Source organism: Nerophis ophidion, linkage group LG29 (assembly GCF_033978795.1).
Source record: "Nerophis ophidion isolate RoL-2023_Sa linkage group LG29, RoL_Noph_v1.0, whole genome shotgun sequence".
NCBI lineage: Eukaryota > Metazoa > Chordata > Actinopteri > Syngnathiformes > Syngnathidae > Nerophis > Nerophis ophidion.
This window is the reverse complement of record NC_084639.1, coordinates 2,570,549-2,585,738: the sequence shown is the minus strand read 5'-3', so window position 1 is coordinate 2,585,738 and position 15,190 is coordinate 2,570,549. Positions and strand designations below refer to the sequence as shown.

The 15,190-nt window shown below is 41.4% G+C and overlaps 1 long non-coding RNA gene and 1 pseudogene across 1 annotated transcript; one reads left to right on the top strand and one right to left on the bottom strand.

Annotated features, from left to right (window-relative positions):
• Positions 1 to 3,634: 3,634 nt before the first annotated feature.
• LOC133546228 (uncharacterized) lies at positions 3,635 to 13,017 on the bottom strand. The gene is made up of 3 exons (XR_009805035.1): positions 9,200 to 13,017; positions 9,003 to 9,126; positions 3,635 to 7,703 (listed from the first exon to the last, which is right to left on the bottom strand). It is a non-coding gene; the product is annotated as an uncharacterized LOC133546228 (long non-coding RNA).
• Positions 7,514 to 14,384, top strand: LOC133546227 (solute carrier family 49 member A3-like; annotated as a pseudogene).
• The last annotated feature ends 806 nt before the right edge of the window (positions 14,385 to 15,190 follow it).

Below are 15,190 nucleotides of genomic sequence, written 5' to 3'. Positions count from 1 at the left end.
ATTGACAGTATGATGTTGTTGATGCACAGTAGGCTATGTTGATTGACAGTATGATGTTGTTGATGGACAGTACGCTATGTTGATTGACAGTATGATGCACAGTTGATTGACAGTATGATGTTGTTGATGCACAGTAGGCTATGTTGATTGACAGTATGATGTTGTTGATGGACAGTAGGCTATGTTGATTGACAGTATGATGCACAGTTGATTGACAGTATGATGTTGTTGATGCACAGTAGGCTATGTTGATTGACAGTATGATGTTGTTGATGCACAGTAGGCTATGTTGATTGACAGTATGATGTTGTTGATGGACAGTAGGCTATGTTGATTGACAGTATGATGTTGTTGATGGACAGTAGGCTATGTTGATTGACAGTATGATGCACAGTTGATTGACAGTATGATGTTGTTGATGCACAGTAGGCTATGTTGATTGACAGTATGATGTTGTTGATGGACAGTAGGCTATGTTGATTGACAGTATGATGTTGTTGATGGACAGTAGGCTATGTTGATTGACAGTATGATGCACAGTTGATTGACAGTATGATGTTGTTGATGCACAGTAGGCTATGTTGATTGACAGTATGATGTTGTTGATGGACAGTAGGCTATGTTGATTGACAGTATGATGTTGTTGATGGACAGTAGGCTATGTTGATTGACAGTATGATGTTGTTGATGGACAGTAGGCTATGTTGATTGACAGTATGATGCACAGTTGCACTACAGCCCTACACTAGAGTAAAGATGAAAACTCTTCCAAGTTGTCTCCTTTGCTTTCATTTGAGTTACTTTACCCTATAACATCTGCATGATGTGAAATTATGATTGCTAATGTAAAAAAAAAAAAGTAAACTTTCAGAGTGCTGCCTTTGGAGCACTTTTGTGTCCCCACCAAACTCAAAATCAAACCTACTCCCTTGGGTTAATGTATATATTAAATGATCTTTGGACACGACTGCCACCTGGTGTCTGTCTGCCGTCACTTCCACTTAGTAAAACATAACAATGTGGAATGAAATGATGGAATGGATTAAGCAAAGCAATCAAACAATGTACTAATATGATCCACTTCAAGAAACTCTTCAAACTTAAAGTGTTTACAAAGTACAAAAATGAAAAACCAAGATAAACATTCTGAATTTGTTCACCCATTCATTCTTTCATTCTCAAAATAATCTTACTTATCTCATCGTATGGAATAAAACTTACTCCACCAATTATTTATTTATTGTGATTACTTATGGAGTATATTGTGAATACATTGAGAACCGGAAGTGAACACAATTTGAGCAAGTGTTATGTAAAAGAAAAGGGGTAGGATTAAATAAACTCTGCTTCTTCCTACTCCTTTTCGAACATGTTGAAAAGACAAACTGTAAATTGTGATGTATCATGTTGAAAGCTTGCATGTTCCAAATAAACTCAAACTCAACTCAATTAATTTAATGCAGGAAATTGACATTCGAGCGTGGCAAGATATATTACTGTATTGTCCAGAAAAAGTGCACGCAAAGTCTGACGCTCTTTTTTGAACTTTTATCGAGTAACCCAGTCTTTTTCAACCACTGTGCCGCGGCACATTAGTGTGCCATGAGATACAGTCTGGTGTGCTGTGGGAGATGATGTAATTTCACCTATTTGGGGTAAAAAATATATTTTGCAAACCACTAATTATAGTCTGCAAATGATGTGTTGTTGTTGAGTCTAGAGCTCGGCAGAGTAACCGTGTAATACTCTTCCATATCAGTAGGTGGCTAATTGCTTTGTAGATGTCGGAAACAGTGGGAGGCAGCGTGCAGGTTAAAAGGTGTCTAATGCTTAAACCAGAAATAAACAAAAGGTGAGTGCCCCTAAGAAAAGGCATTGAAGCTTAGGGAAGGCTATGCAGAACGAAACTAAAACTAAACTGGCTACAAAGTAAACAAAAACAGAATGCTGGACGACAGCAAAGACTTACTGTGGAGCAAAGACGGCGTCCATAAAGTACACAAAGAAGGATAAAAACAACTGAAATATTCTCGAATGCTAAAACATAGTAGATGCAGGAAATATCGCTCAAAGCAAGACCTGAAACTTCTACAGGAAAATACCAAAAAAAGAGAAAACGCCACCAAAATAGGAGCGCCAGACAAGAACCAAAACACTACCCACAGGAAAACAGCAAAACATGTTGTGATGTGACAGGTGGTGACAGTACACCTACTTTGAGACAAGAGCTATAGTGATGCATGCTTGGTTATGCTTTAAAGTCATATCCAACAATTGCGACAACGACTTTTTACTGTCCACCGAGTTTAGTTTTTTTTAATGATTTCTGCTGCTGGTGTGTCTCTGGATATCTTCAACGCAAAAAAATGTGCCTTGGCTCAAAAAAGTTTGAAAAACACTGGAGTAACCTATCCAACACAGCTCAACTTATCTTGTTCCTTCCACATGAACATCTATCCTCATTTTATTATTCCCGCAACAACATCGCTTCCTTCTTCTTCGCCAATCACCTTACAGGTGTGCTATGTTCACAACAATAGGAATTCTGAATATCACTCATTCAAGAACACAACAGGTCCTCACAGTACGTTACAATAGTCATGACAAATGTGTGCTTTGTTTTAAAGATGTGCTATTTGGATTTACACGGTATGAAAAATCAATCATTCATCCATCCATCCATCCATTTTCTACCGATTAATTTAAACTTTTATTAGTAGATTGCACAGTACAGTACATATTCCGTACAATTGACCACTAAATGGTAACACCCGAAATACGTTTTTTAACTTGTTTAAGCCGGGGTCCACGTTAATCAATTTATGGTCCCTTTTTGGGGTCGCTGGAACCTATCTCAGCTGCATTTGGGCGGAAGGCGGTGTACACCCTGGACAAGGGCCAACACAGATAGACAGATCAATGAATCAATGTTTATTTATACAGCCCTAAATCACAAGTGTCTCAAAGGGCTGCACATGCCACAACGACATCCTCGGTTCAGATCCCACATCAGGGCAAGGAAAAACTCAACGTAGTGGGATGGAAACCTTATCTTGATGCTTCCATCCTCAATGTGGTTTATTTTCATGTCCAGAAAAGCGATGGATCTGTGCTCTTCCTCTTCATGAGTGAACTTTGGTTTCCCGTCTCGTCTATGGTCTTTAAGTGGTCTGTGAGTCTTTGTGTGTGACCGGTCTTAATCTTCTCCAGGATGTCGTCCACATAGCGCCTCCAGAGGGACACTCTACACCCGAGGGGTCTCAACCACGCCATTTGTGGCCCGCGAGACGTTATTTTGCAGCCCCCCCCCCCCTTAATATGAAAGCTTAATGTTTGTGCGGCCCGCAAGTTTTATATGAAGGACGCTTGACATCGTAGTGTGCAGAGCTGAAGGAATTTACCAATCCTGATGTGGTATATGGCTCTTGAGGGCCCAACATTGGCGTCACTTGCTTAACGCGAGCAGAGAAACGTTTTGCCGCTTTTCCACTAGACCCACACGTGCTCTTCTTCCCTTGCTCGCCCACTTGCTCGCCCACTTGCTCGCTCTCTCTGTCACTGTGTGTGTCTCTCTCGCTCGCTCCCTCCCCCTGCGCTGCTGTAAACAGTACGGGCCGGGGAGATGAGGGGGCCGGGGAGATGAGGGGTCCGGTAGCTTCCGAAGCACTCCGCCGAAGGACCGAGCAACAATAAAAAACTGTGGTGCACTGGACCCTAGCGCTGATACTCCGACAGAGAGTCGCTGGGCAAATCCCCCATTCTTCAAACCTATTCCACCCTCTAATACTGGGGTCGGGAACCTTTTTGGCTGAGAGAGCCAAGAAGCCAAATATTTTAAAATGTATTTCTGTAAGAGCCATATAGTATTTTTTTTAACACTGAACACAACTAAACGCGTGCATTTTTAATTACGACCAAAATTTCTAAAGTATAATAGGTCTCTTATTCTTTGTAATAACATTGTTATTCTGAAGCTAACTGTGGAGGCGGCGTGGCCTGCGGGCCTGCAGCGAAGCAGGGTGTTGCCAGGACCGGCCTCAAAATCAGCGATAAGTGCGTAGATGGCCCACCTGGGCCTTGTTATCTAATCACCTGTCGCTCTGTTATAAGCAGCAGCCAGGAGGAGAACCAAGGTTGGAGCTGGAGCCGGAGCGCGAGCGAGAACGAAAGAGAAAAATACAATTGCTGTAAAGCAACTGAGAGACTTATTGAAAAATAAAACAATATTGTTACCCTGAAACAGGCTCTCATGTCGGTGCTTGGTGGTCTGAAGAACCCCCAGGAGGGCAAGCCCCACAATAAGTAATAATAAATGAATAACTTCTCACCATTAACGCAACTTCTTGAACATAAAAAAGCATGACAATGTTTTATATTTTGAGCGTTTATATTTAACACTGTTATTAATAATGGAATTATTCATTACTTATCGTGTAAAGCAATGTCAGCTCCGATTTATCCGAGAGCCAGATGCAGTCATCAAAAGAGCCACATCTGGCTCGCGAGCCATAGGTTCCCTACCCCTGCTCTAATACATCAAAAAATAGCAACAATGGGAGTATTTTTAAACGCTGCCTGACTCAATTCCACCTATTATAAGAAGGAGCATGATCATATTATCTATTCAGAAAGTATGAATGATGGCACTAACCGCGACATGTAAGTGGAAAAAACCCCCACATCATTATTATCTGGATATTTTTAGTTCAGAATCAGAATCAGAATAGATTTTGTTGCCATTGTTTGAGAACAGGTTCACAAACTAGGAATTTTTCTTGGTGCAATCGTGACACATAAAACACATATAACACAGAATAGGTAATAAAAATGAGCTGTGACTGAGCCATCAGATCTTGTTCTTGTTCATGTGCCTGATGGCCAAGGGAACAAAACTGTTCAGGTGGGTCTGGATCAGACCTGGGCAAAATAAGGCCTGGGGACCACATGCGTCCCTTCAAGCTTTTAAATCTGGCCCGCCGGACATTCCCAAATAATTGTTTTATTGTCCATGTATCCAAAATGGATACATGGATGATACAGCAGAGGATTGGGAGAATGTCATGTGGTCAGATGAAACCAAAAGAGAACTTTTTGGTATAAACTCAACTCGTCGTGTTTGGAGGAAGAAGAATACTGAGTTGCATCCCAAGAACACCACACCTACTGTGAAGCATGGGGGTGGAAACATCATGCTTTGGGGCTGTTTTTCTGCTAAGGGGACAGGACGATTGATCCGTGTTAAGGAAATAATGAATGGGGCCATGTATCGTGAGATTTGGAGCCAAAACCTCCTTCCATCAGTGAGACATTTGAATGGTTGACCAAATACTTATTCTCCACCATCATTTACAAATAAATTCTTTAAAATTCCTACAATGTGAATTCCTGGATTTTTTTTCACATTCTGTCTCTCACAGTTGAAGTGTACCTATGATGAAAATTACAAACCTCTGTCATCATTTTAAGTGGGAGAACTTGCACAATCGCTGGCTGACTAAATACTTTTTGGCCCCACTGTACGTCAAAATCTAATTTCTCCTCTCTCAGATGCTCCTGGTTAAATATGGGCGGGGCGGTGACTCGCATTTTGGGGTGTTTGCGGCTGGGTCTGATCTTCTACGCGGTGGTGTTTTTCGGTCAGAAGCTGGCAGCGGTGGCGCAGCCGCTCATCATCTTCACGCCCACCAAGATGGCGGCGTTGTGGTTCCCCGATCACCAGCGAGCCACGGCCAACATGATGGCCTCCATGGGTGAGTGAGAAATGTGGAAGTGTTTCCCCCACAGGACTGCAATCTACACTATATTGCCAAAAGTATTTGGCCAGCCATCCAAATGATGAGAATCAGGTGTCCTAATCACTTGGCCCGGCCGCAGGTGTATAGAATCAAGCACTTAGGCATGGAGACTGTTTTTACAAACATTTGTGAAAGAATGGGCCGCTCTCAGTGATTTCCAGCGTGGAACTGTCATTGGACGCCACCTTTGCAACAAATCCAGTGGCGAAATTTCCTCCCTCCTAAATATTCCAAAGTCAACTGTCGGCTTTATTATAAGAAAATGGAAGAGTTTGGGAACAACATCAACTCAGCCACCAATTAGTAGACCATGTAAACTGACAGAGAGGGGTCAGCGGAGAAATGACGGTGTGGTGTTGGTTTTCAGGAGTTGGGCTTGGCCCCTTAGTTCCAGTGAAAGGAACTTTGAATACTCCAGGATACCAAAACCTTTTGGACAATTCCACGCTCCTAACATGATTGTGCAACACTGCACAAAGCAAGGGCCATAAAGGCATGGATGACAGAGTCTGATGCATCTGAACTTGACTGGCCTGCACAGAGTCCTGACCTGAACCCAATAGAACACCTTTGGGATGAATTAGAATGGAGACTGAGAGCCAGGCCTTCTCCACCAACATCAGTGTGTGACCTCCCCAATGCGCTTTTGGAAGAATGGTGGAAAATTCCTATAAACACACTCCGCAACCTTGTGGACAGCCTTCCCAGAAAAGTTGAAGCTGTAATAGCTGCAAAAGGTGGACCCACATCATATTGAACGCTATGGGTTAGGAATGAGATGGCACTTCAAGTTCATATGTGAGTCAAGGCAGGTGGCCAGATACTTTTGGCAATATAGTGTATTTGTTGGCGGCGGTGGTTTGCCTTGGAATAATCCACTATTTTGCATAAATGACTGTAAAAAAACATGAAATGCAAAACATTCAGGTTTAGAATTAGTGTTGTCACAGTTCCACAATTAACGAATGTACTTTTAAATTCACTATTAATTTACAATAATGTGAAGAAATTGGTAAATATCAATTATATATGTAAATATATATTGTGTATTTTAAAAAATAAAAATAAAAATAGATATATAATTAATTATTGAATTCACTACTTCTATTGAAAACTGCTTCAAACTGTCAAGTATTTAAAGAGGTCATATTATTTGAGAACCACTGGACCAGGATGGCGGAAGCGGGGATCGAACCTGGAACCCTCAAGTTGCTGGCACGGCCGCTCTACCAACCAAGCTGTACCGCCCTTTAAAATGGTAATACTAACTGTGGGGTGTTTTACCGCGGTTATCATTAATACCATTCATGGTTCCATCCCTAGAGTGATTTTAGATGTGGGAGGGGCCCACAGATGCATTCATGGTCTACAAAAGTCTTTCCAATGGATGAGTCAATTTTTGGAAAAAGAGGTCTGATTACGCAATATAGCAAGAAAGTGGTTACGTTGGCAACACTGATCCCTTCCTGCTACATGGTCTTATGCTCTGGCAGACCAAGTGAGTTACAAGGTGTCTATGAGCAATTTTATGGGAGACACTTGACATGGAGGTGATCATCTTTAGCCCGCTGTTCCTCCACAGCCAACCCGCTGGGCATCCTCATCGCCAACATGGCGTCTCCAAAGATCGCTCGCACGGCACAACTCCCACTTTTGGTGAGTTATATAGAATTACTGAATAGCTGATTAAAGGATCTCAAGGTAAAAATAAATGTTCACCTGTCATCCTTCAGATGTTGGTCTATGCCGTTGTTGCCTGCGTCAGCTGTTTCCTCGTCACCATGGGCATGCGGTGCAGTGCCCCCCACCCCCGACGCCGCCATCGGCCAGCGCAGAACATTCCACCTCGGAACCCTTCAGACATGGCTTCAAACTGGTAGGAAACATCCTGCACTGCAAAAAGTCAGTCTTCAAAAACAAGAAAAAAACCACACAAAAATTAGGGGTATTTAGCAATATTATCTGCCAATAAAACAAGAAGGTTTATCTTGTCAAGACTTTCCAAAACAGGTCAAATTAGCAAACCTCTATGGACCAAAAAATACCTTAAAATAAGTATATTCTCACTAATAACAAGTGCACTTTTCTTGGTAGAAAAAAAGAGACCTTTTTCCTCAATATGTTGAAGAGTATTCTTACATGAAGTAAACGCTAAGGCCATTATCTTGACGTAACGATATGCGTCCGGCATCATGATTTTTTTTTCATGCTTGAAGTAGGACACTTTTTACTTTAAAAAAGCAGCTTTATACTTGTGCTGATGACACAGATTTGCAACAGTTGATATTCTAGTTTCAAGCATGTTTACTCAATATAGGTCATAACAGTGTGGTACGCCAGCTGCACCGAAGCAGACAAACAGGCGATTCAGAGGTCATAAAGTCTCCACAAAAAATCATCGGCTGCCCCCTGCCCTCCTTGAAGGATTGACATAACTCCCGGTACCTCAACAAAGCAAAAAGCATCACCAAGGACAGCACACACCCCGGCTTCCACCTGTTCCACCTGCTACCATCGGGCAGGCGCTTCAGGTGCATCAGAGCCAGAACAAACAGACTCAGAGACAGCTTCTTTCCCAGAGCTGTCACCATGTTGAACTCTAACTTAATAATAATAATAATAATAATAATAATTCACCCCTATACAATATCCTACCCTAATACCCTACTGTGCAATACTACCCATCCATCCATTTTCTACCGCTTATTCCCTTCAAGTGCAATACGTCCGACACTGATTGTTATTTATTAATTTGGTACTCTTGTCTTGTTCTGTATATTGTACAGTATTTTGTATTTCTATAGTGTTTTGTATATTGTACAGGATTGCTTATTATTTTTATTGGATTGTAGTCTGTTTATTTCAATTGATAGTTTTTCCTTTATTAACTCTCGTGCCCATATTTGTTTCCACTACCGCACCTTAAGTTGGAGTCCTTAATCTCGTTATATGCAAATATAATGACAATAAAGTCCATTCTATTGTATTTTATTCTATTCTATAACATCTCAGCAACAAGCTGTAATATCTTACTGAGATCATTTAGGAGCAAAACCCTTAAAACAAGTGAAACACTAACATAAAATCTGCTTAGTGAGAAGAATGATCTTATCAGACAGAAAATAAGCAGATATCACCCTTATTTGAAATATTTCCTCTTACGTAGATTGTAGTTTTTGCAGTGTGGTGCCGTGTTGTGGGACACACCTGACTCGCCGCCCTTTGTCCTTGTCCCGCCCAGCTGCTGAGGAACTGAGCGTACCTGCTGCTGCTGTGCTTTGGCTCGGGCGTGGCCGTGTTCACCTGCTTCTCCACGCTGCTGGACCAGATCCTGTGTGTGCAGGGATACACCGACGTGAGGACACTTTTTATTCACCTGCTCACGCAATATGAACATTTCATACCAGTTAACTTGAGATCGGTAGGTTGTGAGTTCAAACCCCGGCCAAGTCATACCAAAGACTATAAAAATAGGACCTGTTACCCTCCCTGCTTGGCACTCAGCATCTAGGGTTGGTATTGGGGGTTAAATCACCAAAAATCATTCCCGGACGCGGCCACCGCTGCTGCTCACTGCTCCCCTCACCTCCCAGGGGGTAATCAAGGGGATGGGTCAAATGCAGAGGACAAATTTCATCACAGCTAGTGTGTGTGTGACAATCATTGGTACTTTAACTTGAATCTGAGCAGCTTACTGTTTGAGGTCTTTGATGATTTCCGTGTGTCCTGTCATTATGAAGAAGTGTACCAATCTCTTGTGAGACATGATATGTTTCGGACAGAGGTGGGCAGTAACGCGCTACATTTACTCCGTTACATCTATTTGAGTAACTTTTGGGATGAATTGTACTTCTAAGAGTAGTTTTAATGCAACATACTTTTACTTGAGTATATTTACAGAGAAGAAACACTACTTTTACTGCGCTCCATTTATCTACATTCAGCTCGCTACTTGCTACTGATTTTTATCGATCTGTTAATGCACGCTTTGTTTGTTTGGTTTGTCAGACATACCTTCAAAGTAGGATCTATCACATGCACGTGTTTCATCCCTACAGGATTTCGTGGGTCTATGCGGCGCACTCTTCATCGCGTTGGGCATGGTGGGCGCCGCCCTGCCGGGGCTTTACGTTGACAAAACCAAGAAGTTCATAGAGGCCATCAAAGTCAACATGAGCCTCTCTGCCATGGTGGCCTGCGCCTTCACTGTGGTGAGTGCATCTTACACACACCTATTTATTACCTTGTTGAGACCTCGGAAAAATGCCGACCTCTTCAGGACCACCCTTACTAGATATAGAAATATTTGTATTTACAACATTAATAATATATACATACTATGCAAATATAAAAAGCATGAAAAGGTCATAATTTCACAAGAAAAGCTTAGAATTTTGGCAGGGTTATAATAAAGTTGGAATCGTAGTCAAAATTTTCCAAGAAAAACTGAACATTTGTGCAATATTATGATAAAAGTTGGAATTTTACTCAATAACAGGTGGAATTTTAGGAGAAAAAGCTTCAACTTTTGGCAATTTTATGAATAGTCACAGTTTTATAACATTTTTGGCAACATTATAATAATAGGAATTTTAATAGGAAAAATTATGACACAAAAGTCATAATTTTACTCAAAAAATGTCACTATTTTACAAGAACAATGAAAGAATAGGCAATATTGTGATAAATCTCTATATTTTATATGACAAATGTCACCATTTTGCATGAAAAAGTTATCATTTTACATAAAAAAGTAATAATTCTACGAGAAAATATTGCAAATTACAGAAACAAAAAGAATATGAGAAATTGTTCCCAGTTTTATCAGAAAAAAAAGTCGACACATTGTGAGAAAAAGACTGCTTTTAGTTAACTAAAACATTTTGTTTTACTTCAAGTTATTACGGTATGTCTCTGTGTACATGTTCAGTTTCTTTTTGTTATTAATTTTGGCCAAAGTGGGCGCATTTCAACTTCTTACACACACTTGTTGTTACATATGTTGGCCAGAGGGGGAGCACTTTTAAAACCGACACACAGTCAATTTGAAAAATCCCTCCTTTTTGGGACCACCCTCATTTTGATAGATTTCACCAGCAGGGTTGTAAATGAGACATTCTCTATTAGATGCAATGGTTTTTCTGTATTGGGACCATGATTTATGTCCTAACTTGTTCACACCTCCTCATATGGAAGCTACTTTTCCTTGTTGGTGTCTTCAGAAGGGTAGAAATACAAGAACACACACATCTCACCACAATCCTCCCCAGGTGTGTCTGATACAAGATCAGAAGGTGGCCGTAGCGATTGTTTGCGCTCTTTTTGGCTTCTTGGGTGTCTCCATCTACCCGGCCGTGATGGAGTTGTCCGTGGAATGTTCCTACCCTGTGGGAGAGGCCACCTCCGCCGGACTGGTCTTCATATCAGGGTAACGCACACGTCCTACTTCCTCTCCTCGGCGACTTGAAACTCTAGAACTCTTGCTCTTTGCCCTGCAGACAAGTTCAGTCGCTGATTTACATCATCCTGCTTCAAGCTTTGGCAACACCCATCGCAGAGTCGCCTCGCTTAACCTGCACGCTCGCCCCTCAGAGCTGGAAAGGTAACGTCAGATCAACACCATTTTATCTGCAAATACAGGGCATCTGCACTTTTTACACATTTTCTTGTGTTACAGCCTTTCTCCAAAATGAAATACATTCATTTTTGTCCTCAGAATTCTACACACAATAACCCATAATGACAGTGTCAAATATTTTGCTCATGTTTTCAAACTACAAAATCACATGTACAAACCCCGTTTCCATATGAGTTGGGAAATTGTGTTCGATGTAAATATAAACAGAATACAATGATTTGCAAATCCTTTTCAAGCCATATTCAGTTGAATATGCTACAAAGACAACATATTTGATGTTCAAACTGATAATCATTAACTTTAAAATTTGATGCAAGCAACACGTGACAAAGAAGTTGGGAAAGGTGGCAATAAATACTGATAAAGTTGAGGAATGCTCATCAAACACTTTTTTGGAACATCCCCCAGGTGTGCAGGCTAATTGGGAACAGGTGGGTGCCATGATCGGGTATAAAAGCAGCTTCCCAAAAAATTCTCAGTCTTTCACAAGAAAGGATGGGGCGAGGTACACCACTTTGTCCACAACAGCGTGAGCAAATAGTCAAACAGTTTAAGAACAACATTTCTCAAAGTGACATTGCAAGAAATGTAGGGATTTCAACATCTACGCTCCATAATATCATCAAAAGCTTCAGAGAATCTGGAGAAATCCCTCCACGTAAGCGGCATGGCCGGAAACCAACATTGAATGACCGTGACCTTCGATTCCTCAAACGGCACTGTAACAAAAACCGACATCAATCTCTAAAGGATATCACCACATGGGCTCAGAAACACTTCAGAAAACCACTGTCACTAAATACAGTTCGTCGCTACATCTGCAATGCAAAGCGAAAGCCATTTATCAACAACATCCGGAAACGCCGCCGGCTTCTCTGGGCCCGAGATCATCTAAGATGGACTGATGCAAAGTGGAAAAGTGTTCTGTGGTCTGACAAGTACACATTTCAAATTGTTTTTGGAAATATTTGACATCGTGTCATCCGGACCAATGGGGAAGCGAACCATCCAGACTGTTATCGACGCAAAGTTCAAAAGCCAGCATCTGTGATGGTATGGGGGTGCATTAAAGCCCAAAGCATGGGTAACTTACACATCTGTGAAGGCACCATTAATGCTGAAAGGTACATCCAGGTTTTGGAACAACATATGCTGCCATCTAAGCGCCGTCTTTTTCCTGGACGCCCCTGCTTATTTCAGCAAGACAATGCCAAGCCACATTCAACAGGTGTTACAACAGCGTGGCTTCGTAAAAAAAAGAGTGCGGGTACTTTCCTGGCCCGCCTGCAGTCCAGACCTGTCTCCCATCGAAAATGTGTGGCGCATTGCGAAGCGTAAAATACGACAGCGGAGACCCCGGACTGTTGAACGACTGAAGCTCTCATAAAATAAGAATGGGAAAGAACTCCACTTTCAAAGCTTCAACAATTAGTTTCCTCAGTTCCCAAACGTTTATTGAGTGTTGTTAAAAGGTGATGTAAGACAGTGGTGAACATGCCCTTTCCCAACTACTTTGGCATGTGCAGCCATGAAATTCTAAGTGAATTATTATTTGCAAAAAAATAAAATAAAGTTTATGAGTTTAAACATCAAATATGTTGTCTTTGTAGCATATTCAACTGAATATGGGTTGAAAAGGATTTGCAAATCATTGTATTCTGTTTATATTTACATCGAACACAATCTCCCAACTCATATGGAAACATGGTTTGTACATCAGTATTCATAGATTTTCCAAAATGTAGCCCTGAGTGGGAGGAGTTTGGACCCCCCTGAATTGGAGGTTAGGGTAAGAAAAGGTTGGTGTGGGCGTGTCCTTAATGGTCCTGTGCCTGCTGTGTCCCATCAGTTCCTGTGATGCTGCTGTCCGCACTGAGCGCCGTGTCCTCCTGCATCTTCCTCATCTTCTTCCACACGCCCTACAGGCGCCTGGAGGACGAAAAAGCCGCCATTTACGGGACCGCCAGCGAGAACAAGTGATCCGGCCGAGTAACGTTTTCATAACAAAATAACCAAGAAGTATTTTGTCCTTTGTTATGTCACCACTTTTATGGAGGTTCATTTATATCTTCATTATGAAAAGTTTTCTTTTGACAATTTCCATCCATTTTCTACCGCTTGTCCCTTTTGGGGTCGCGGGGGGTGCTGGAGCCTATCTCAGCTGTATTCGGGCGGAAGGCGGTGTACACCCTGGACAAGTCGCCACCTCATCACAGATAGAAAACATTCACACCAGGGACCATTTAGTGTTGCCAATCAACCTATCCCCAGGTGCATGTCTTTGGAAGTGGGAGGAAGCCGGAGTACCCGGAGGGAACCCACGCAGTCACGGGGAGAACATGCAAACTCCACACCGAAAGATTTTAGTCCTAGTTTGATCACGTAAGCCAGGACCTTCGTATTGTGAGGCACATGCACTAACCCCCTGTGCCACCGTGCCATTTATGCAACTGAATTTTGTGTACATCAAATGATGCTGACAGATGAGTACTGTTACTTTCAAATATGACTCAAGTAAAAAGTGTTGATCCCAATAATTAGTTGAGCAAGTATTGTGTGATGGGTTATACTTGTATAGCGCTTTTCTACCTTTATTTGAAGGAACTCAAAGCGCTTTGACACCAGTTCCATATTCACCCTTTCACACACTGATGTCAGGAGCTGCCATGCAAGGTGCTAACCAGGCCCCATCAGGAGCAAGGGTGAAGTGTCTTGCTCAAGGACACAACGGACGTAACTAGGATGGTAGAAGGTGGGGATTGAACCAGTAACCCTCAGGTTGCTGGCACGGCCACTCTCCCGACTTCGCCACGCCGTCCCCGTGATAAAACGACTCAAGTATTTAGTAACTTGCGAGTAACTTCTGATTTATTCAAGAGCTGATTTTGTAATGGTCTTGGAATACAATTGTAGTTGGTGTGTGTCAAATATAAAAATCACACTTTTCTCCAGTTGGAAGTGGAATTCTTGTAGGCTGAAATGTGAACATTTCTACTGACACACATGATATAAATGCTCTTTTTACTAGTTTAAAAGTAACAATTGAGGATTTTTGCTGCCTTTTCTGACGTCATGTCACAATTACAGTCAGTATGTTTCTATCTACGAAGTTAGTCGGATTTTTCAAATCATTCAGTTTCTTCTATTTTCACAGCAGCATGTGGAGTTGGACTTTCCATGATCTTACCTCTAATGCAGGGGTCACCAACCTTTTTGAAAGCAAGAGCTACTTCTTGGGTACTGATTAATGCCAAGGGCTACCAGTTTGATACACACTTAAATAAATTGCCAGAAATAGCCAATTTGCTCAATTTACCTTTAACTCTATGTTATTATTAAAAAATAATGATATTTATCTTTGTGGAAACACTGATCATCTTAATGATTTCTCACAATAAATATATATAGAAACAGATAAATATTTTTTTAAAAAAAAGGGTATTTCTGTCTGTCATTCCGTCTACATTTTTTTCCCTTCTACTGAAAGTTTTTTGTAGAGAATAAATGATGAAAAAAACACTTAATTGAACGGTTTACAAGAGGAGAAAACACACAAAAAAAGAAAATTAAATTTTGAAACATAGTTTATCTTCAAATTCCATCCATCCATCCATTTTCTACCGCTTATTCCCTTTTGGGGTCGCTGGCGCCTATCTCAGCTACAATCGGGTGGAAGGCGGGGTACACCCTGGACAAGTCGCCAACTTATATCTTCAAATTCGACTCTTTAAAATTCTAAATCCAACCGAAAAAAAGA